This window comes from Triticum aestivum, chromosome 6D (assembly GCF_018294505.1).
Source record: "Triticum aestivum cultivar Chinese Spring chromosome 6D, IWGSC CS RefSeq v2.1, whole genome shotgun sequence".
Taxonomy (NCBI): domain Eukaryota; kingdom Viridiplantae; phylum Streptophyta; class Magnoliopsida; order Poales; family Poaceae; genus Triticum; species Triticum aestivum.
The window spans coordinates 181079327-181104406 of NC_057811.1; the positions used below are offsets into that span (position 1 = coordinate 181079327).

The following is a 25080-nucleotide window of genomic DNA, read 5'->3' on the forward strand; positions in this document are numbered from 1 at the left end:
TGGTCCTTGGCCTCCATGGCGATGATGGCCCCCTTCGGGATCCTCCTCCATGGCCTCTGGTGATGATGGCCCCCTCCGGCAGGGTGCCAGAGAGGGCCTGGATTGGTTTTCGATGCTACAGAGGCTTACGGTGGCGGAACTCCCGATCTCTGTTCTGTTCTGGCATGAGACGTATCAGCATCCCCAAGCTTAATTCCTGCTCGTCCTCTAGTAGGTAAATGATAAAATAAATAATTTATGAAGTGTGAATGCTATCAAGTGCACAAGTTTGATCAATGAAAGTTCCAAGCACCTTTTCTAGCATTATTATTTATAATAAACAGTAGCGCATCTTCATAAAACTTCTCATCATCAAGTAACGAGCTATTCGCATGTTAAAGTATAGACCATAAACTTTCTTGAAAATTAACAAACCATGTTATTAGTCATCAAACAATTGCAATTCATCTTATTTTCAGGAAGGGTCTATGTAAGAGCTTTTATTTAGGAAATTCCGCATACTCAACTATCATTTAATCTTTCACAATTGCTACACTCACGTGATATTTATGGGTTCAAAGTTTCAATCGGACACAGAGAAAGATAGGGGCTTATAGTTTCGCCTCCCAACCTTTTACCTCAAGGGTAATGTCAACAATAATACTTTGTTGCCCAGATTTAATGAACACACATACTCTGATCACGAGTTAACCTCCTCTGAGAGATGAACAAATGTCACCAAGTTGCTCCTCACGGGCACTTACCCCACCTTGGTTGTCTAAAAGCACAATGACAGGCACCGAGTATTTCAGTAATCACTCGGGCCAAATTGTGTCTTTCACAAACTCATTTTGCAAAATCTCAACTGATTTGGGGGCTAATGTTGGGGATACACATAATAGGTAGACCCAAAAATGGTCAAAATATATTAAAGCATGGGTCCACACATCAGGTGGGTCCAGATAAATTTCATACAGACATACTATTCACTCGGGCAAGCAACGTACTATCCACTCGGACAAGCAACATACCATCCACTTGGATGACAGTCGACCACTCGGTCGTATGACTCACTCGGATATGCGAAGACCAACAGTCGACAAGGCACTCGAAGCATCATCTTAGTAGTAGACTGACATTATTGCATCAATGCCCCACTTTGTAACATAGGAGGTGAGGGGGTGGCGCACTCTATATAAGCCACCCCCACCACTAGACTTGGGGGGAGGCCCTCATTCTTTTCTTCCACCTCTCTCTCTCACCATTTAGCTGAGGCATGGAGATCCGTTCTCCCCTCTCTCTCAAATACACCATGTAACTCCGTGTTCATGTCAGATAAAGAAAGCCTCTTCGGAGCACGAGACGTAGGGTCGTTATCTCCACCGCGAGAGGCCCGAACTCGCTAAAACCATCGTGTCACCCATATGCATCTCAATAGATCATGCTCCTTTCCCCTATCCCTTATTATTGTCGGAATCGTTCCCATGACAGTTGGCGCCCACCTTGGGGCATGGCGTCTATCGAGCCATGATGCAAATGGTTTGTTATTCTTCTGTATTTAATTTTCTTTGATATATCACATGATGTTCATCTCCACATCGAGCTTCTGAAGCATCACAAAAGGGGGTAAGATACATCTTTTACTCGACACTGTGGGCATGCTGGATCGATCATGGATCGAGAGTAAGAAGAAGAGAGGGCACCAGGCGTGGAGGAAGACCACCTCATCTTCCCGATGCCCGGACGCGGCCTGCTCCCTTCGGAACGACCTCCTCTTCTTCTTCCAGGAAGTCTCGATCGACGATCCGGCTCCCGCATGAATGTTCGGTGAAGTCTACGTCCTCTGCAACCGCTCCATTGACTCCATCATCGTCGGCCCGCTCCTTCCTCCGATCGTCCGCTTGGCCATGGTCTCTGCGACCAACTGCCCGGCTTCCCGCACGGCAGGGCGCCGCATGGATGGTGCGCCCCACACGGCGCATCTGTCGGAGGCCGGTCACGCTACCCGCACAAGGCGAGTCCTCCTACAGGCGTCGCGGCCCCGCCGTGGCTTCCGCGGAGGTGCCACTGGCCCGACGCGGTGCGGGTGTCGGGGCTGGCCGCACCCCCATGCACGGCGACTCCTCCCGCCCCGCCGGCATCTGCTAAACTGCTGCAACGTCCGCAGTCGGGGCACAAGCCCACGATCTGGCAATAAACCGGCAGGGAGATGAATGGCCCGTGGAAGAAGGAAACTTCCTTCACATGCACGAATGGTAACACATCTTGCTTAAGGGCAAGTACATCAGTTTAGACGGCTGCTGTCTGCAACAACTTGCCACCTCACGTATGGACAGCTAAATAGACACCTAGTGCAGCGAGCCATCTAATTAGCTGTCTGGGAGTGTTTGATGCGATGCATGCATGCATGATCAATTGAAGATTATTTTATTGGAGGAAGGAGGCAGTTGCACTTTTGCATACGGGCACTCGATACAATGGTGGAAAGCTGTCTATAGCGACCGGATTTTCAGCGCTACAGATCGTTGGTAATTTTACCGACGGACGTTTTCTCTCTCTTCGTTCTCTCTCCTCCACATAATCTGAAATTCTAGTTGTCATCTCTTACAGACAGCTTACTGGACATCATTGTACATGCCCTAATTACCGCTAACTAACGCCTCCTGCATGCGCGTACATGTCCTGGACGTGGGCAACTCCATCGATGCATCCTAAGACTACCCACAATGAGAGTAACATAGTTAGTAACATCACACATATCTAGATAAAATAGATGATGTGACAAACAATAAATAAAGAAAGAGAGACATGTAGTAACATAGCTAGTTACTACTAGTAATATGAGTAACATCACACATATCAAGGCAAGATGAGTCTATAGCCTAATAAATGAAGTATTGCATGTTACCACACATATGTTACTCCCCACTATAAAGGTAGTAATATAGAGTAGTAACATGCCCATGTCACTACTTTATGTTACTACCCATTATGACTAGTCTAACGTCTTCTTCGTCTTTCTTGTGGCCCCGGCCGGCGGTCCGGCTCCTCGAGCGGCGAGAAGCAGCAACCGACAGCGTGGGATTCCTATGCCGAGTCAGCTGATCAACGGCTCGCGCCGCGGAGACGCGTTCGACTGAGTGCTGCTCTGCAGTGACTCCCGTGGTGGAAGCGGAGGCTGGCCGTACCACCGCACATGCGGTAGTTCGTCTCTCCGGCACAGGTACCCGGTCACGGACTAGTGACGGCTCCCGTGGTGGAGTCGCGGGCTCAACGAGGCACGGCAACCAGCAGCGCTACTCCCCCCATCGACATCAGCACTTGGTCGTGGTCTGAGCGTCCGTGAAATTGGCCGGTGGCCCGGTTCCCCAAGCCACAAAGCATGACAGCCGGCAGCGTTGCTGCTCCCACCGACGGGGACTAACGGACGCAGTGCAGCTGCTGCACCCTTCCGCTCTCCCTCCTCGGCACTCGACGGAGATGAAACCAAAGGAAACGTCATCCACAACCACTCGGAAGAAAAGATCAAGGACATTCGGCTACCCGTCATTCGGACGCCCTGCGGATCGTCACTCCATGGGACACGTCTACTTCACTCGGACGTCCCGCATATTGTCACTTCGCGGGACGTGTCTACTTCACTCGGCCGCCCCACACATCGTCACTCCGCGGGACACGTCTACTTCACTCGGCCGCCTCATGTATTGTCACTTCGCGGGACGCATCTACTTCACTTGGACGCCCCACGCATCGTCACTCCGCGGGACGCGTCTACTTCACTCGGCTACCCCGCGCATCATCACTCCGCGTGACACATCTACTTCACTCGGCCGCCCCGTGCATCGTCACTCCGCGGGACGCGTCTACTTCACTCGGACGACCCGTACATCGTCACTGCGTGGGACACGTCTACTTCACTCGGCAGCTCCGCCCATCGCATTCCGCAGGACGCGTCTACTTCACTCGGACGCCACGCGCATCGTCACTCCGCGACGCGTCTACTTCACTCGGTCGCCCCGCGCATCGTCACTCCGCCGGATGCTTCTACTTCACTCGGACGTCCCGCGCATCGTCACTCCGTGGGACGCGTCTACTTCACTCGGCCGCCCGCGCATCGTCACTCCGCGGGACGCGTCTACTTCACTCGGACACCCCGCGCATCGTCACTCCACGGGACGCGTCTACTTCACTCGGGCACCCCGTGCATCGTCACTCCGCGGGACGCGACTACTTCACTCGGACGTCCCGCGCACCGTCACTCCGCGGGACGCGTCTACTTCACTCGGACGCCCCGCACACCGTCACTTTGTGAGACGCGTCTACTTCACTCGGACGCCCCGCGCAGTGTCACTCCGCGGGACGCGTCTACTTCACTCGGACGCCCCGCGCACCGTCACTCCGCGGGACGCGTCTACTTCACTTGGCCGCCCCGCGCGTCGCCACTCGGTTGGTCACATCATCACCACTCGGCCACCCCGCGCGTCACCACCGGTTGGTCACCTCATCACCACTCGGTCACCCCACGCGTCGTCATCGGTTGGTCACCTCATCACCACTCGGCCGCCCCGCGCGTCGCCATCGGTTGGTCACCTCATCACCACTCGGCCTCCCCGCGCGTCGCCATCGGTTGGTCACCTCATCACCACTCGGCCGCCCCGCGCATCGCCATCGGTTGGTCACCTCATCACCACTCGGCCGTCCCGCCCCGCACCACTCGGTTGGTCACCTCATCATCACTCGGCCGCCCCGCGCATCGCCATCGGTTGGTCACCTCATCACCACTCGGCCGCCCCGCGCGTCGCCATCGGTTGGTCACCTCATCACCACTCGGCCGCCCTGCGCGTCACCATCGGTTGGTCACCTCATCACCACTCGGCCGCCCCGCGTGTCGCCATCGGTTGGTCACCTCATCACCACTCGGCCGCCCCGCGCGTCGCCATCGGTTGGTCACCTCATCACCACTCGGCCGTCCCGCACCGCACCACTCGGTTGGTCACCTCATCACCACTCGGCCGCCCCGCGCGTCGCCATCGGTTGGTCACCTCATCACCACTCGGCCGCCCCGCACGTCGCCATCGGTTGGTCACCTCATCACCACTCGGCCGCCCCGCGCGTCGCCATCGGTTGGTCACCTCATCACCACTCGGTCGCCCCGCGCGTCGCCATCGGTTGGTCACCTCATCACCACTCGGCGGCCCCGCGCGTCGCCATCGGTTGCTCACCTCATCACCACTCGGCCGCTCCGCGCGTCGCCATCGGTTGGTCACCTCATCACCACTCGGCCGCCTCGCTGTCGCCTCTCGGTTGGTCACCTCATCACCACTCGGCCGCCCCGCGCGTCGCCATCGGTTGGTCACCTCATCACCACTCGGCCGTCCCGCGCGTCGCCATCGGTTGGTCACCTCATCACCACTCGGCCGCCCCGCGCGTCGCCATCGGTTGGTCACCTCATCACCACTCGGCCGCCCCGCGCGTCGCCATCGGTTGGTTACCTCATCACCACTCGGTCGCCGCGCGCGTCGCCTCTCGGTTGGTCACCTCATCACCACTCGGCCGCCCCGCGCGTCGCCATCGGTTGGTCACCTCATCACCACTCGGCCGCCTCGCGCGTCGCCATCGGTTGGTCACCTCATCACCACTCGGCCGCCCCGCGCGTCGCAATCGGTTGGTCACCTCATCACCACTCGACCGCCCCGCGCGTCCCCATCGGTTGGTCACCTCATCACCACTCGGCCGCCTCGCGCGTCGCCATCGGTTGGTCACCTCATCACCACTCGGCTGCCCCGCGCGTCGCCATCGGTTGGTCACCTCACCACTCGGCCGCCCCGCGCGTCGCCATGGGTTGGTCACCTCATTACCACTCGGCCGCTCCGCGCGTCGCCATCGGTTGAACACATCTTCACCACTTGGCCACTCGCATGCCTTCAAACGGCTAAGTCATTCTACATGCACTACATTCTGTTATTTCCACCTTCCCAAGTATCCCGTAATTCACACATCACATTCACTCGGAGGCCACGCCACCGAGTGTACCTCTACGCTCGGGTGCTTATTTTCACATACTTGCTTAGTACTGTCCAACTTCCATTTTTCGCATACATCATTCACGAACACCATGTGTCGTTCTTCATTTCCAGTTTGCATCGGTCCTCTGGGGCTGCAAGTCAGTCGAAACACTACACTTCCGTTTTATTTGAGCCAGTATTCCAATGAGTTCAGTCGGATCCTTCAGTTCGACAAGTTCGAACGGATACTTCGCTCTTCAAGACTCTTGCTGTTAACCAGCAAGCCCCTTGCACTCCCAGCGGGTGTTTATGAGTGTTATTCACACAAATTATTTCAGCACACATCAAATTTCCTCGAGAATTTATTACGTTGGCTTATGCTATTTTCATACACAAGTTATGCGACCACTCGACGGCCCTATGCGCCAACTTCATCGCTACTCAGACTCGGTCACCATACCGGTCTTAGCGCACCACAACACCGACCTTGTCGCTCTGTTGACTTCAAACACATCCGGCCGGCCCCTCTGTGGGATCCTCTTCATCGTATCAATGATATAGACCTCATCAGGCATGAGACAGATAAGTCACTTTTGTAATCAAACTGCACACTTCACTCCTTTGCGAGGCTTTCGAGCATCACTCGGAAGCTCCTCCTCACCATTACCCGAGTCCGACTCGATGAATTACAATTTATCCATTCAAAACTATATTAATCGTGTTCCGACAGGACCGCGGTCGAAGCCTATAGTATGCTCGGGGGCTACGCCACACTCGGGGGCTGCAGCTCATTCGGAATCACACTCTCCTGAGTGGTCGAGTACTTCGACACCAGTCAGATCCTTCACTTCAACGAGTGCACTCGGACCCGCCACTTCATTAAGTTGCATGATCACTCAGATGCTCTGCGTTCCATCTTCGTTCCTACTCAGAATCAGTTGGCACACCGGTCTTTTCGCACCGCAACCACGTCACACCGACCTCGTCATTGCATTAGCTTCGAAAGCATCCGACTAACTCCTCCGAGGACCATTTTCGCCGTTCAGTGGCACACGCCTTCGCCTTAGCCGTCCAGCGCCATCACTCGGCCGCCCCGCGTGTCGCCACTCGCTCATGCACGTCTTCACCACTCGGCCGCCCCGCACGTCGCCACTCGGTTGTGCACGTCTTCACCACTCGGCCGCCCCACGCGTTGCCACTCGGTTGTGCACGTCTTCAACACTCGACCGCCCCGCGCGTCACCACTCGGTTGTACACATCCTCACCCCTCGGCCGCCCCGCGCGTCACCATCAATTGGACATGTCCTCACCACTACACACCCAACACGGGAATGACTAAGTTACTGATATGATCAAACCTCATATCGCACTCTGTAGCAAGCTTGCCTCGTTCGAGCATCACCCGGGGGCTGCGCACCGCCGTGGGCCATGCCGCCCTCAGGGGTTACGCCCATTTGATCAACCTGTTGGTCACATCAGGAATATTTTTCTGACCATACATGCTCGGTCCGCCGAAGATCTATAAGGGTAGCACCGTCCACTCGGACGATCACCCAAATCATTACCTAGAGTCATCTTCAGGACTGCAAAAGGGTGAAAACGACGCTCCTTTATGGATGCACTTGGCCCTTATTCTAGGCTCCAAGGGTTCAGTTCCACAAACTTGGACTCAGAGATGGCATGTGTTGGTGTTCCCTCGGGATAATGAGTGGCCTCTCTCTGGAGAGTCAGCCCACACACTAGCCTCGCCACTCGGGTTTCATAGCACGTCCACGTCAGACCACTAGTCTATCTCCTCCGGGAGACATACGAGCGCCACCAAGTTTTTCTTTGCAGTCAACATACCCCGATCAGTCGGGAAGCACGTCCACTCGGACAAATACCCCTTTCATGCAAAAGGGTGAAAACAAAGGTCCTCTTCGGATACAATGTACTCTTACAAATACCCCTTTCATGCAAAATCTAACAGTCAATATAAGAAGTACTACTGGAACGATTACTCCCTGGAGTATCCAGCTTTTTTCTACAGTCAACAGTTTCAAAGCCGAATTCATTCACCGTGCTGAGAGCACGAAGATTCACCTGCTTGACCGAGTTCCAGGCTGAATTTGTTCCATGCCGAGTGCACGAAGATCAGTCCGACTGACTCGCTCCAGGCTGAGCTTACTTACCATGTCAAGCGCCTGAAGATGCATCTGATTGACTCAATTTCAGACTAAAAGATATTTAACGTGTCGACTGCGTGGAGGTTTACCAGGAGACTTAAACCCTCTGCTCGACTCATCTTGTCCGACAGAGGCTCGGGGACTACACCCAGTGGGTGCACTCAGCGTGCCCCCACTGGAAGAGAACTCAGAAAGAAACATTTTGCTCGATGCAAGACCAGCTCCAGATCACTCAAGTGCTACTCGACTTCCGAGTCGAGGAAGGGCAAGCTAGACCAGTACCAGATCCTCAAGTAGTACTCGACCTCCAAGTCGGAGAGGAACAAGTTCTATCAGTACCAGCTAAGAAGATTTGTAGTTCTCTCAGACCCCCGCCGACTGCCCGCAGTCGACGGCGGTCTCGGGCACTACACCCAGTGGGTGCACTCAGTGTGCCCCCACTGGAGTAATCTCCACTCGGTATAGCCTGACCGGTCCGAGTGGCGAACAACAAACAAACAAGTTCTAAGGCTCCCGTCGGCTACCAAAAAAATTGTTATAAGGTGAGTTTAACGCTCCTCCGTGGACCTGTTTTGAGCCTTCTTCTAGGACTCAAAGCGTGAAACTCATAAGTTTGGATCTCGAACCGACTCGTATTGACGTTCCTTCGGGATAAGAATAACATCTCTCCGAGACAGCAGTCCATGTGTCAATCTTGTTGCCCAGATTTAATGACACACCCATACTCTGATCACGAGTTAACCTCTTCCGAGAGATGAACGAATGTCACCAAGTTGCTCCTCACGGGCACTTACCCCAGACCAGTCGGGAAGCACAGTGCTAGAATCCATTGAGATTTTGTTCAAACCTTGGTTGTCTGAAAGCACAATGACAGGCACCGAGTATTTCCATAATCACTCGGGCCAAATTGTGTCTTTCACAAACTCATTTTGCAAAATCTCAACCGATTCGGGGGCTAATGTTGGTGATACACATAACAGGTAAACCCATGAATGGTCGAAATATATTAAAGCATGGGGTCCACACATCAGGTGGGTCCAGATAAATTTCATACAGACATACTATCCACTCGGGAAAGCAACGCACTATCCACTCGGACAAGCAACGTACCATCCACTTGGATGACAGTCGACCACTCAGTCGTATGACTCACTCGGATATGGGAAGCCCAACAGTCGACAAGGCACTGGAAGCATCATCTTAGTAGTAGACTGACATTATGGCATCAATGCCCCACTTTGTAACATAGGAGGTGAGGGGGTGGCGCACTCTATATAAGCCACCCCCACCACTAGACTTGGGGGGAGGCCCTCATTCTTTTCTTCCACCTCTCTCTCTCTCACCATTTAGCCGATGCATGGAGATCCATTCTCCCCTCTCTCTCAAATACACCATGTAACTTCGTGTTCATGTCAGAAAAGAAAGCCTCTCCGGAGCACAAGACGTAGGGTCGTTATCTTCGTCGCGAGAGGCCTGAACTCGCTAAAACTACCGTGTCACCCATATGCATATCAATAGATCATGCTCCTTTACCCTATCCCTTATTATTGTCGGAATCGTTCCCACGACAACATCCGAGTGGATATAAATATCTGGATCACTCCAACAGATAGTGCTTGCCAAAGGAAAAAGTGTAAAAAGGAAAGGTGATGATCACTATGACTCTTGTACAAGGGTAGAAGATAAAAGTAAAAGATAGGCCCTTCGTAGAGGGAAGCAGAGGTTGTCATGCGCTTTTATGGTTGGATGCACAAAATCTTAATGCAAAAGAACGTCACTTTATATTGTCGCTTGTGATAAAGACCTTTATTATGCAGTCCATCGCTTTTATTTCTTCCATATCACAAGTTCATATAAAGCTTATTTTCTTCACACTAATAGATCATACATATTTAGACAGCAATTTTTATTGCTTGCACCGATGACAACTTACTTGAAGGATCTTACTCAATCCATAGGTAGGTATGGTGGACTCTCATGGAAAAACTGGTTTAAGGGATATTTGGAAGCACAAGTAGTATCTCTACTTCGTGCAAAGAATTTGGCTAGCATGAGAGGGAAAGGCAAGCTCAACATGTTGAAGGATCCATGACAATATAACTTCTATCCGGATATAAGAAAACATAACCCATTATGTTGTCTTCCTTGTCCAGCATCAACTTTTTAGCATGTCATATTTTAATGAGTGCTCACAATTACAAAAGATGTCCAAGATAGTATATTTATATGTGAAATCTCTCTTCCTTCAATATTGTTTCATGAATTGTTCAAGTGACCAATGTTGAGTTTGCTAACTTTCACTAAATTTTACCACCTATACTTCTTATAAGTGAAGTCATTACTCCCCATGGGATAAGCATATGAAGCATATATAATTTCAGATCTGTGATATTCAATTCATTCTACCATTTACCATAGGATATAAGTGAAGCACGTGAGTAAATGACAAACTACTTCAAAAAGATATAAGTGAAGAACACTGAGCAGTCAAATAATTAACTAGCCATGGGAGGACTCTCTCTCATTCAAGATTTCAGATCCAATGATATTATTCAAACAACAAGTAAAATGAAAATACGCTCCAAGCAAAACACATATCATGTGACGAATAAAAATATAGCTCCGAGTAAGGTATACCGATGGTTTTGAAGACGAAAGAGGGGATGCCTTCTGGGGCATCCCCAAGCTTAGGGTATTTCCACTTCTTATTCTCCTTGTATCGATATCTCACCTAGAACTTGAAAACTTCAATCACACAAAACTTAACGGAACTTCGTGAGATGGGTTAGTATGATAAAGAGTAAATCATTCACTTTGGTAATGTCAAAGACAAGACTCATAATTTTTCTGACACAATGCCTACTGTACCATATCATTTCTACAATTTATATTGAGCAATATAAGCCATAGAAACTAGAAAACAAGCGAACTATGCATTGAAAACAGAATCTGTCAGAAACAGAACAATCTGTAATGATCTGAACAACAACCATACTTCTGCTACTCCAAAAATTCTGAAAATTTAGGAAAACCTAGGAAATGTGTGTATCAATCTTGTGTAAGAAATTCAGATCAAAAGCACGCTTCTGTGATTTAATTAAATTCTGGCAATGAGCGCAAATGTTTATGTTTTTCAGCAAGATCAAATCAACTATCACCATAAGCCATCCCAAAGGTCTTACTTGGCACTTTATTGAAACAAAAGTTATAAAACATGATTACTACAATAGCTTAATCATGTGAACAAACAAAAACAATAAGGATAAATATTGGTTTGTCTCCCAACAAGCGCTTTTCTTTAACGCCATTTTAGCTAGGCATGATATTCTAACGATACTCTTCCAAGCCCAATTCCGATGATAATTTCGTTCATACTCTAAAAGATATAAGTGAAGTTCATAGATCATTCTACAAATGATATATATTTACCAACATCCAAGATCAAAATATATAAGTGAAGCATACGAAGCATTCTATAAAGTTATACTCAAAAGATTTATGTGAAGCACAAAAAGCATTCTATAAAGCCATACACAAAGAATTTAAGTGAAGCACAAAGAGCATTATACAAATCAATGACGGGCTATCTCATACTAGCATGGATCATAAAGGAAAAGAAAGGAAAAAATAAACACAAAATACGCATATCATGTGAACAACAAAAACCGAGGTATACCGATTATTGTTGAAGAAGAAAGATGGGATGCCAGTTTTTTCTCGGAAGAAGCAAAAAAATAAAAGAAATAATAAAATATGAAAGAAAAGCGTCCATTGTCTAATGGATAGGACAGAGGTCTTCTAAACCTTTGGTATAGGTTCAAATCCTATTGGACGCAATCTTATTTCTATCTATTCTTTAGATAACTATACTAAACTAAAAACAACCGGGGCATCCCCAAGCTTAGATGCTTGAGTATCCTTTAAATATTTACTTGGGGTGCCTTGGTCATCCCCAAGATTGAACTCTTGCCTCTCCTTGTTCTTCTCATATCGGTAACTCCTCGTTCTTCGAACACTTCATCCACACAAAACTCAACAAAAGACTTTGTGAGATCCGTTAGTATAATAAAGCAAATCACTACCTTTAGGTACTGTTGTAAACTCATTCCAATTTCATATTATCATTATATCTACTGTATTCCAACTTCAAGATGGTTCATACCCCTCGATACAACCCATAGATTCATCAAAATAAGTGAACAACACATAGAAAACAAAATCTGTCAAGAACAGGACAATCTGTAGCAATCTGGATCTTTTGTATACTTTTGTAAATTCAAAAATTCAAAAACAAATAGGACAATTTAAACAATTTGTATAGAATTATTGTGCAAAAAGTTTCATAGGCATTCGATGTTCCAGTAAAAAATGAGAGTTCACGCACTAGAGCCAAAGTTTGTGTTTTTGCATTGCACATAGCAAACAAACAATCTAATCATCCTACAACCAAAACTTGGCACATTATTTTTATAATACAATGAATATATACAAGGGGATACTTATTTTTGAGACACTTCCATGAAAAATTCTACATTGTTTCCATGAGCATGAACACAAGTGTTCAAGGTCGACACTCACTTCTCCAATGCATAAGCTTCCAATCACTTCTCTTTTTGAGAACGTTTTTAAACATAAGAGGCAAGTAAAATTACTTTTTGGCATTTTCATTTTGTAAATTTGTTTGTTTGTTTCACCCACAACTAAACAATAACAAAAGGGAAAACAAAATCTACTTAGTGAAGAAAGAAAACAAGCATACACGAAAATATCAACCCCACGCTATTTCTCCCCGGCAACGGCGCTAGTAAAGAGCTTGATAATCCCCAAGTGCAAGGAATCATCGTAGAAATTTCCAAAGGTGGAAGTGATAAGTATGGAGTGACGAACCCACAAGGAGCTAAAGGTAAGATCAATATTCTCTCAAGTCCTATCTGCCATGGATACGACTCTACGTACACCGAACGTTTGCTTCCAACTAGAAACGAGAAATAAAACTACGTTGTGGGTATGAAGATGATAACTTTGCATGATATCGGAGAACTAAAATATAAAAGTAGGTGTTGTTAATATAAAGTTATAATATATTACTATAAATTATAAATAGCGAGTGTGGAATAATGTTGGGTCGGTGTGCGGAATTGTCCTAGGCAATTGTTAACAAGATCGGGAATCATTATTGCAATTTCATATGAGGGAGAGGCAAAAGCTAACATACTTTCTCTTCTTGGATCATATGCACTTATGATTGGAACTCTAGCAAGCATCCACAACCTAAAGATCATTAAAGTAAAACCCAACCATAGCATTAAAGTATCAATTCCCCTTTATCCCATACGCAACAACCCCCTTACTCGGATTTAAACTTCTGTCACTCTAGCAACCCACTATAAGCGAATCATGAATGTATTGCAACACCCTACAGCGGGAATCCTTCATGTGTGCGCGGCACTGAAGGCACCATAGGACAGCACCAAAATAAAAACATACAACTCAAACCAATCTATATCATCAATCAACCCAAAGGACAAAGGAAAACTACTCAAAACATCATAGGATGGCAACACATCATTGGATCATAATATGTGGCATAAAGCACCATGTTCAAGTAGGGGGTTACAGTGGGGTGCGGGAGAGTGGACCGCGTAAAAGAGATGATGATGGTGGTGATGATGGTGATGTTGATGAAGACGATCACTGCGGCTATGGTTCCCCCGATGGCACTCCGGCACCACCAAGAGAGAGGGGGAGCGGTTCTCTCCCTTAAGCTTCCTCCTCCATGGCCTCCCCCTAGATCGGCAGAGGTTCTCCCTTTGGTCCTTGGCCTCCATGGCGATGATGGCCCCCTCCGGGATCCTCCTCCATGGCCTTCGGTGATGATGGCCCCCTCCGGCAGGGTGCCAGAGAGGGCCTAGATTGGTTTTTCGAGGCTACAGAGGCTTACGGCAGCGGAACTCCCGATCTCTCTTCTGTTCTGGGGTTTTTAGGATTTATAGGAAGGGTTGGTGTCGGTTTCACGTCAGGGGCCCCATGAGGTGATCACAAGGACGGGTGGCGCGCCCTAGGGGGTGGGGCGCCCCCACCCTTTTGGTTAGCCTGGGACTCTTCTTCTGTATCTTTTTCTTCCAGTATTTTTTATATTTTCTAGAAAAATTCTCCGTTAATTTTCAGCTTGTTCCGAGAACTTTTATTTCTGCACAAAAACAACACCATGGTAGTTTTGCTAAAAACAGCGTCCGTCCGGGTTAGTTCTAATCAAATCAACCAAAACAATATGGAGTTGTTATAAACATGTCATGAATACTTCATAAATTATAGATACGTCGGAGACATATCAGGTAGCGGGGCAGGCATGTGTCACTGCTATTAAGGATAAAAAGATGGGGTCTATTCCTACATGAATAGATCTTGTATACATCATTTCATCATTCTTATTGTATTACTCAGTTTCTCCATGAACTTACTACACTGGATGGATGCTGGATAGCGGCCGATGTGTGGAGTAATAGTAGTAGATGCACGCAGGAGTCGGTCTACTAATCTTGGACGTGATGCCTATATACATGATCATTGCCTTGGATACTGTCACAATTGTTTGTTCTTCTATCAATTGCCTGACAGTAAGTTGTTTACCCACTGTATGCTATTTTCTCGAGAGAAGCCACTAGTGAAATCTACGGCCCCGGGTCTATCTTTTATCATATTGTTTTCAGATCTATATTTCCAAAAACCCAAAAATACCTTGCTGCACTTTTTCTTTACTTATTTTATTTCATGTTTTTGCAAGATATATTTATCTAATCTACCACAATTTTATCTATCTTTTTACCGTAGAGGGATTGACACCCCTCTTACGCGTCAGGTTGCAAGTGTTTGTTCTTTGTGTGCAGGTACCATTAGATAGTGTTGCTTGGTTCTCCTACTGGATTGATAACCTTGGTTTCATAACTGAGGGAAATACTTACCGTAGCTATGTTGCATAATCCCTTCCTCTTTGGGGAATTACCGACGCAGTCTAGCAACGTTAGTTTCCCCTCGACCTACTGTACCTACTAAACATATTTATTATGATATTCCTTCGGGTATGTTAGAGAAACTAGTACCTAATCCTTATGCAGGAGATGGAACAGTACATCCTGATATGCACTTAATCTATGTGGAAGAAATTTATGGATTGTTTAAGCTTGCAGGTTTATCCGAGGATGGAGGTAAGAAGAAGGTATTCCCTTTATCTTTGGAGGGAAAGGCATTGACCTGGTATAGGCTATTGGATGGTATTGGAACCGATTAAAATTGGAATTTCACCAGAAGTTCTATCCTATGCATTTGGTTCATCGTCATCGTAATTTTATATATATATATATATATATATATATATATATATATATATATTGGCCTTGTGAAGGAGAAAGTATCGCTCAAGCTTGGGGAGGCTTAAATCCATGATGCACACATGCCCCAATCATGAGCTTTCAAGACAGATTATTATTCTAAACTTTTACCCTCCGCTTTCTCATGATGACCGGTCCATGCTCGATAATTCTTCTGCAGGTTCCTTTATGAAAAAACCTATTGAATTCAAATGGGGTCTTCTGGAAAGAATTAAACACGACTCTAAAGATTGGGAATTCGACAAAGGTAAAGAGTCGAGTATAAAACTTTGAGTTTGATTGTGTTAAATCTTTTATGGAGATAGATGCTTTTCATATGTTTAGTACTCCCTCTGTAAAGAAATATAAGAGTGTTTAGATCACTAAAGTAGTGTTCTAAACACTCTTATATTTATTTACAAAGGGAGTACTAAATATGGACTTGACACTGAGATAGTAGCTTCCTTTTGTGAATCATTTTCTACTCATGTTGATCTCCCTAAGGAGAAGTGGTTTAAATTTCATCCGCCTATTGAAGATATGTCTGAGGAACCTGTTATAGCTAAAGATGAAACTATTATTTATAATGTTGATCCAGTTGCGCCTACTGCTTATATTGAGAAACCTTATTGCCCTGTTAGGTTTAAGGAACGTGCTAAAGCTATAGCTGTGGTTAATAAGAGTAATACTAGAGCACCTAAATTAGAGTGGAACCTAATATTGCTATGGTTAAATATCTCTTGGTTGGTAATATTGATGGGCATGTCATTTATTTCTGTGATGTGGATGCTAGCATTGCTAAATCTGCTAGAAATGAACAAGATATGCTAGATAAGAATAAGCCAGTAGTTGGCATGCCTATTGTTTCTGTTAAAATTGGAGATCATTGCTATCATGTTTTATGTGACATGGGTGCTAGTGTGAGTGCTATTCCATTTACTTTATGTCAAGAAATTATGAATGATATTGCACCTGTTGAGATTTAGGACATTGATGTTACTATTAAGCTTGCAAATAGAGATACTATTTCACCACTTGGGATTCTTCGATATGTTGAGGTCTTGTGTGGTAAGATCAAATACCCTACTAATCCTTAGTACTTGGTTGACAACAAGATAATTTTTGTCACGTTATATTTGGTAGGCCTTTCTTGAATACCGTTAATACTGAAATTGATTGTATTAAAGAAAAGGTTAGAGTTAAGTTTGGTGATGTACCTCATGAGTTTTATTTCTCTAAGTTTTGTAGACAGCCACATGAGAAAGAATTATCTAGTCAAGATGAAATTATTGGTCTTGCTTGACGTACCTCCTACTGATCTGTTAGAACAATATTTGCTAGATGATACGTCTCCAACGTATCTATAATTTTTTATTGTGCTATTATAGTATGAATTGTGGATGTTTTATATGCAACTCATCGGATCCCAACAAACACACCGCAAAAAAAGGATTACATTGAATAGATCTCCAAGAACATCGAGGAGAACATTGTATTACACATCATAGAGAGAGAATAAGCCATCTAGCTACTAGCCATGGACCCGTAGGTCTGTGGTAAAATACTCACACATCATCTAAAGGGCAACAATGTTGATGTAGAGGCCCTCCGTGATTGATTCCCCCTCCAGCAGAGTACCGAAAAAGGTCTCCAGATGGGATCTCCGAATAATAGAAACTTGCGGTAGCGGAAAAAGTATTTGGGGTGGCTCTCTGATGTATTGGCAATATTTGGGAATTTATAGAGCTAGAATTAGGTCAAGAGGTGCCACGAGGGTCCCACAAGCCTGGTGGGCGCCCCCCTGCGGCGCGACTGGCAGGCTTGTGTCTGCCTCGTGGCACTTCAGGTCATCTCCCGAAGCTTCTAGGGTCCGTTCTGGTCCAGAAAAAATCATCAAAAAGATTCGTAGCATTTGGACTCCGTTTGGTAATGATTTTCTAGAAAGCTAAAAACAAGCAAAAACGGCAACTCACATTAGGCACTAGGTTAATAGGTTATTCCCAAAAAATGATATATAATTGCATAATAAACATCCAAGATTGATACTATAATAGCATGGAACAATAAAAAATTATAGATACGTTGGAGACGTATCAACGCACTCTCACCTTTCTGCAATTTGCTAGCCTGTTCGGTACCTGCATCGCCCTTTCTCACCTCGAGAGTCGGTGCAAACTTCGCTGGTGCATCTAAACCCCATGATATGATACGCTCTATCACACATAGGCCTCCTTATATCTGCCTCAAAACAGACACCATACCTACCTATCATGGCATTTCCATAGCCATTTCGATATATATTGCCATGCAACTTCCATCGTTCTGTTATTGTGACACACATCATCATTGTCATATTGCTTTGCATGATCATATAACTGACATAGTATTTGTGGCTTGTCCACCATTCATCATTATCATATATGTTACGCTAGCATCATTGCACATACTGGTACATTGCCAGAGGCATTCATATAGAGTCATATGTTTCAGTCTCATCGAGTTGTAATATTAAGTTGTAAGTAAATAGAAGTGTGATGATTGTCATTATTAGAGCATTGTCGTAGTGAGGAAAAAAATAAAATAAAATAAAAAAGAGGCCAAAAAGAGCCCAACAGAAAATGAGAGAAAAAGAGGGAAGGGGCAATGTTACTATCCTTTTCCACACTTGTGCTTTAAAGTAGCACCATATTTTTCATATAGAGTCTCCTATGTTGTCACTTACATATACTAGTGAGAATTTTTCATTATAGAACTTGGCATGTATATTCTGATGATGGACTTCCTCAAATGCCCAAGGTCTTCGTGAGCAAGCAAGTTGGATGCACACCCACTTAGTTTTCAGTTTGAGCTTTCATGCACTTATAGCTCTTAGTGCATCCGTTGCATGGAAATCCCTACTCCTCTCATTGACATCAATTGATGGGCATCTCCATAGTCCGTTGATTAGCCACGTTGATGAGAGACCATCTTCCTTTTTTGTCTTCTCCATATTAATCTCTACCACCGTACTCTATTCCACCCATAGTGTTATATCCATGGCTTGCGCTCATGTATTGCGTGGGGGTTGAAAAAGCTAAAGCGCGTTAAAAAGTATGAACCAATTGCTTGGCTTGTCATCGGGGTTGTACATGATAAATACTTTGCGTTAAGAAAATGGAGCATGACAAGGCTATATGATTTTCTAGGGATAGCGTTCTTTAGTATTTCTATTTTAAAAGGCATGATTGTTTTTTGGTATGCCTGAGTATTGATGTCTTTATGTCAGATTATAGACTATTTCTTTGAATCATTCGGATCTAAATATTCATACCATAAAAGAAAGATTACATGAGAGACATGTTAGGTAGCATTTCACATATTTTTTTATCATTTACCTACTCGAGGATGAGAAGGAATTAAGCTTGGGGATGCTTAATACGTCTCCAACTTATCTATAATTTTTTATTATTCCATGCTATTATAGTATCAATCTTGGATGTTTTATATGTAATTTTATATCATTTTTTGGGACTAACCTATTAACCCAGTGCCCAATGCCAGTTGTTTTTTGCTTTTTTGGCTTTTCAGAAAATCAATATCAAATAGAGTCCAAACGGAGAAAAAAATTTTGATTAATTTTTTTTTGACCAGAAGGGACCCATGAAGGTTCGGAAGAAGACCTGAGGAATCACGAGGGAGCGACAAGCTCAGGGGGCGCGCCCCTAGGCTTGTGGGCCCCTCGTGGCCCCTCTTGACGTAATTCCACCTCTATAAATTCCCAAATATTCCCAATATACCAGAGAGCCACCTGAAACACTTTTTCCACCATCGCAAGCTTCTGTTCTTCCGCGATCCCATCTGGAGGCCTTTTCCGGTACTCTGCCGGAGGGGGAATCGTCACCGAGGGCTTCTACGTCATCCTTCTTGCCTTTAGATGATGCGTGAGTAGTTCACCACAGACCTACGGGGTCCATAGCTAGTAACTAGATGACTTCTTCTGTCTCTTTCATCTTCAATACAATGTTCTCCTCGATCTTCTTAGAATTCTATCAGATGTAATCTTCTTTTGCGGTGTGTTTGTTGGGATCCGATGAATTGTGGATTGATGATCAGATTATTGATGAATATTAGTTGAGTCTTCTATGAACTTTATTAAGTATGATTTCTATAGCTTTGTATTTATCTCTGATCTATCGGTTTGGTTTGGCCAACTAGATTGATTTATCTTGCAATGGGAGAGGTGCTTTGTGATGGGTTCAATCTTGCGGTGCTCCATCCCAGTGACAGAAAGGGAAAGGACACATATTTTTATTGTTGCCATTAAGGATAAAAAGATGGGGTTTATTCATATTGATTGGGTTTACTTTGTCTACGTCATGTCATCTTGCTTGAGGCGTTACTGTGTTTCATACTTAATACCCTAGATGCATGCTGGATAGCGGTATGGGTGGAGTAATAGTAGTACATGCAGGCAAGAGTTGGTCTACTTCTCTCGGACATGGTGCCTATATACATGATCATTGCCTTGAATATCGTCATAACTATGTTGTTTTCTATCAATTTCCCAACAATAATTTGTTCATCCACCTTATGTTATGTGCTCGAGAGAGAAGCCTTTAGTGAAAACTATGGCCCGCGGGTCTACTTTTATCATATATAGAAACACAAAAATACCTTGATGCACTTTTATTTATTTAATTTTGTTTTGCATTTTATCTTATTACCTACCACTACGAGATTTGATCCTTGCAAATAACCGCCGAGGGGATTGACAACCCTTTTTTGCGTTGGGTGCAAGTATTTGCTTTTGTGTGTGCAGGTGATGCTAACAAGGTTCTATGTGGTTCACCTACTGGATCAATAACCTTGGTTCTTAACTGAGAGAAATACTTATATCTATTGTACTGCTTCATCCTCTTGCTACCTCTTGAGCAATGCGTTGGTTTTCCTTTGAAGAGGAAAGGGTGATGCAGCAAAGTAGCGTAAGTATTTCCCTCCGTTTTTGAAAACCAAGGTATCAATCCAGTAGGAGACTACACGCATGTCGCCTCGTACCTACACAAACAAATAAGAACCTTGCAACCAAAGCGATAAAGGGGTTGTCAATCCCTTCACGGCCACTTGCAAAAGTGAGATCTCATAGACATAATAAGATAAATATTTTTGGTATTTTTATGATATAGATTGAAAAAATAAACGGCAACAGAAATAGCAAGTTGGCGGGAGATTAATATGATGGAAGATAGACCCGGGGGCCATAGGTTTCACTAGTGGCTTCTCTCAAGATAGCATAAGTATTACGGTGGGTGAACAAATTACTGTCGAGCAATTGATAGAAAAGTGCATAATTATGAGAATATCTAGGCATGATCATGTATATAGGCATCACATCCGCGACAAGTAGACCGAAACGATTCTGCATCTACTACTATTACTCCACACATCAACCGCTAACCAGCATGCATCTAGAGTATTAAGTTCATAAGAACAGAGTAACGCATTAGGCAAGATGACATGATGTAGAGGAATAAACTCAAGCAATATAATATAAACCCCATCTTTTCGTCCTCGATGGCAACAATACAATACGTGCCTTGCTGCCCCTGCTGTCACTGGGAAAGGACACCGCAAGATTGAACCCAAAGCTAAGCACTTCTCCCATTGCAAGAAAGATCAATCTAGTAGGCCAAACCAAACTGGTAATTCGAAGAGACTTGAAAAGATAACAAATCATACATAAAAGAATTCAGAGGAGATTCAAATATTGTTCATAGATAATCTTGATCATAAACCCACAATTCATCGGATCTCGACAAACACACCGCAAAAAGAATTACATAGAATAGATCTCCAAGAAGATCGAGGAGAACTTTGTATTGAGATCCAAAGAGAGAGAAGAAGCCATCTAGCTAATAACTATGGACCCGAAGGTCTGTGGTAAACTACTCACACATCATCGGAGAGGCTATGGTGTTGATGTAGAAGCCCTCCGTGATCGATTCCCCCTCCGGCGGAGCGCCGGAAAAGGCCCCAAGATGGGATCTCACGGGTACAGAAGGTTGCGGCGGTGGAAATAGGTTTCATGGTGCTCCTGGATGTTTTTGGGGTATATGGGTATATATAGGAGGAAGAAGTAGGTCGATGGAGCTGTGAGGGCCCATGAGGGTGGGGGCGCGCCGAGGGGGGCAGGCGCGCCTCCCTGCTTTGTGGCCTCCTCGCTTCTTTCTTCACGTCCACTCCAAGTCCTCTGGATCACGTTTGTTCCAAAAATAACTCTCCCGGAGGTTTCATTCCGTTTGGACTCCGTTTGATATTCCTTTTCTGCGAAACACTGAAATAGGCAAAAAAACATCAATTTGCACTGGGCCTTCGGTTAATAGGTTCGTCCCAAAAATAATATAAAAGTGCTTAGTAAAGCCCATTAAACATCCTAAACAGATAATATAATAGCATGGAACAATAAAAAATTATAGATACGTTGGAGACATATCAAGCATCCCCAAGCTTAGTTCCTGCTCGTCCTCGAGTAGGTAAATGATAAAAATAGAATTTTTGATGTGGAATGCTACCTAGCATATTTCTCTATGTAATTTCCTTTATTGTGGCATGAATGTTCAGATCCGAGAGATTCAACATAAAAGTTTAATATTGACATGAAAATAAAAATACTTCAAGCATACTAACAAAGCAATCATGTCTTCTCAAAATAACATGGCCAAAGAAAGTTACCCCTACAAAATCATATAGTCTGGCTATGCTCTATCTTCATCACACAAAGTATTTAATCATGGACAACCCCGATGACAAGCCAAGCAATTGTTTCATACTTTTGATGTTCTCAAACTTTTTCAATCTTCACACAATACATGAGCGTGAGCCATGGACATAGCACTACATGTGGAATAGAATGGTGGTTGTGGAGAAGACAAAAAGGAGAAGATAGTCTCACATCAACTAGGCGTATCAACGGGCTATGGAGATGCCCATCAATAGATATCAATGTGAGTGAGTAGGGATTGCCATGCACCGGATGCACTAGAGCTATAAGTGTATGAAAGCTCAAAAAGAAACTAAGTGGGTGTGCATCCAACTCGCTTGCTCACGAAGACCTAGGGCATTTTGAGGAAGCCCATCATTGGAATATACAAGCCAAGTTCTATAATGTAAAATTCCCACTAGTATATGAAAGTGACAACATAGGAGACTCTCTATTATGAAGATCATGGTGCTACTTTGAAGCACAAGTGTGGCAAAAGGATAGTAACATTGTCCCTTCTCTCTTTTTCTCTCATTTTTTTATTTGGGCTTTTTTCTCCCTTTTTTATGGCCTCTTTCTTTTTCTCTTTTTTTCTCTTTTCGTCCGGAGTCTCATCCCGACTTGTGGGGGAATCATAGTCTCCATCATCCTTTCCTCACTTGGGACAATGCTCTAATAATGATGATCATCACACTTTTATTTACTTACAACTCAAAAATTACAACTCAATACTTGGAACAAAACATGACTCTATGTGAATGCCTCCGGCGATGTACCGGGATATGCAATGAATCAAGAGTGACATGTATGAAAGAATTATGAATGGTGGCTTTGCCACAAATACGATGTCAACTACATGATCATGCAAAGCAATATGACAATGATGAAGTGTGTCATAATAAACGGAACGGTGGTAAGTTGCATGGCAATATAACTCGGAATGGCTATGGAAATGCCATAATAGGTAGGTATGGTGGATGTTTTGAGGAAGGAATATGGTGGGTGTATGATACCGGCGAAAGGTGCGCGGTATTAGAGAGGCTAGCAATGGTGGAAGGGTGAGAGTGCGTATAATCCATGGACTCAACATTAGCCATAAATAACTCACATACTTATTACAAAAATCTATTAGTTATTGAAACGAAGTACTACGCACATGCTCCTAGGGGGATAGATTGGTAGGAAAAGACCATCGCTCGTCCCCGACCGCCACTCATAAGGAAGACAATCAATAAATAAATCATGCTCCAACTTCATCACATAACGGTTCACCATACGTGCATGCTACGACAATCACAAACTTTAGAACAAGTATTTCTCAAATTCACAACTACTCAACTAGCATGACTCTAATATCACCATCTTCATATCTCAAAGCAATTATCAAGTATCAAACTTCTCATAGTATTCAATGCACTTTATATGATAGTTTTTATTATACCCATCTTGGATGTTCATCATATTAGGACTAATTTTATAAACAAAGCAAACTACCATGCTGTTATAAAAGACTCTCAAAATAATATAAGTGAAGCATGAGAGATCAATAATTTCTAAAAAAGTAAAACCACCACCGTGCTCTAAAAAGATATAAGTGAAGCACTAGAGCAAAATTATCTAGCTCAAAAGATATAAGTGAAGCACATAGAGTATTCTAATAAATTCCAATTCATGTGTGTCTCTCCCAAAAGGTGTGTACAGCAAGGATGATTGTGGTAAACTAAAAAGCAAAGACTCAAATTATACAAGACGCTGCAAGCAAAACACATATCATGTGGTGAATAAAAATATAGCCTCAAGTAAAGTTACCGATAGACGAAGACGAAAGAGGGGATGCCTTCCGGGGCATCCCCAAGCTTAGGATTTTGGTTGTCCTTGCATTTTACCTTGGGGTGCCTTGGGTATCCCCAAGCTTAGGCTCTTCCCACTCCTTATTCCATAATCCATCAAATCTTTACCCAAAACTTGAAAACTTCACAACACAAAACTCAACAAAAAATCTTATGAGCTCCGTTAGTATAAGAAAACAAACCACCACTTCAAGGTACTGTAGTGAACTCATTCTTTATTTATATTGGTGTCAAACCTACTGTATTACAACTTCTCTATGTTTTATACCCTACGATACTAGCCATAGATTCATCAAAATAAGCAAACAACACACGAAAAACAGAATCTGTCAAAAATAGAATAGTGTGTAGCAATCAGATTTGTTAGAATACTTCCGGAGCTCCAAAAATTCTTAAACACTAGGACAACCTGGAAAATTTGTATATTGATCTACTGCAAAAATAATTGGTATTTTGTCATGTTCTGGTAAATTTTAACAATTATTTTCGTGAGCGCAAAGTTTCTGTCTTTTTCAGCAAGATCAAACAACTATCACCCAAGAAGATCCTATTGGTTCTACTTGGCACAAACACTAACTAAAACATGAAAACACATCTAAACAGAGGCTAGATGAATTATTAATTACTAAACAGAACCAAAAAGCAAGAAACAAAAATAAAATTGGGTTGCCTCCCAAAAAGCACTATCGTTTAACGCCCCTAGCTAGGCATAAAGGAAAGAATAGATCTAGGTATTATCATCTTTGGTAGGTAATTCTTGAATTGAACACTTATAACCCTTAGGAGTTTCCTTCTTTTAATTAATGATCAAACTCCTAGGCAAGAAATCGAGAAAATCATTTGTAGCAAAAGGTTCCTTAATGATAGCGAGAAAGTTGGGGTGAACACTTATGGATTTGAGATCCGCGTTTCCCGAAGTTTCACCCTTATTTTTAGGAACATACATCAATTTGGAAATTTTAGCATTAGGAGGTTTTG

The 25080-nt window shown here is 44.4% G+C and overlaps 1 non-coding gene across 1 annotated transcript; it reads left to right on the forward strand.

The window, feature by feature from the left end:
• The first annotated feature begins 11913 nt into the window (after positions 1-11913).
• Positions 11914-11985, forward strand: TRNAR-UCU (transfer RNA arginine (anticodon UCU)). Its single transcript has one exon. It is a non-coding gene; the product is annotated as a tRNA-Arg (tRNA).
• The last annotated feature ends 13095 nt before the right edge of the window (positions 11986-25080 follow it).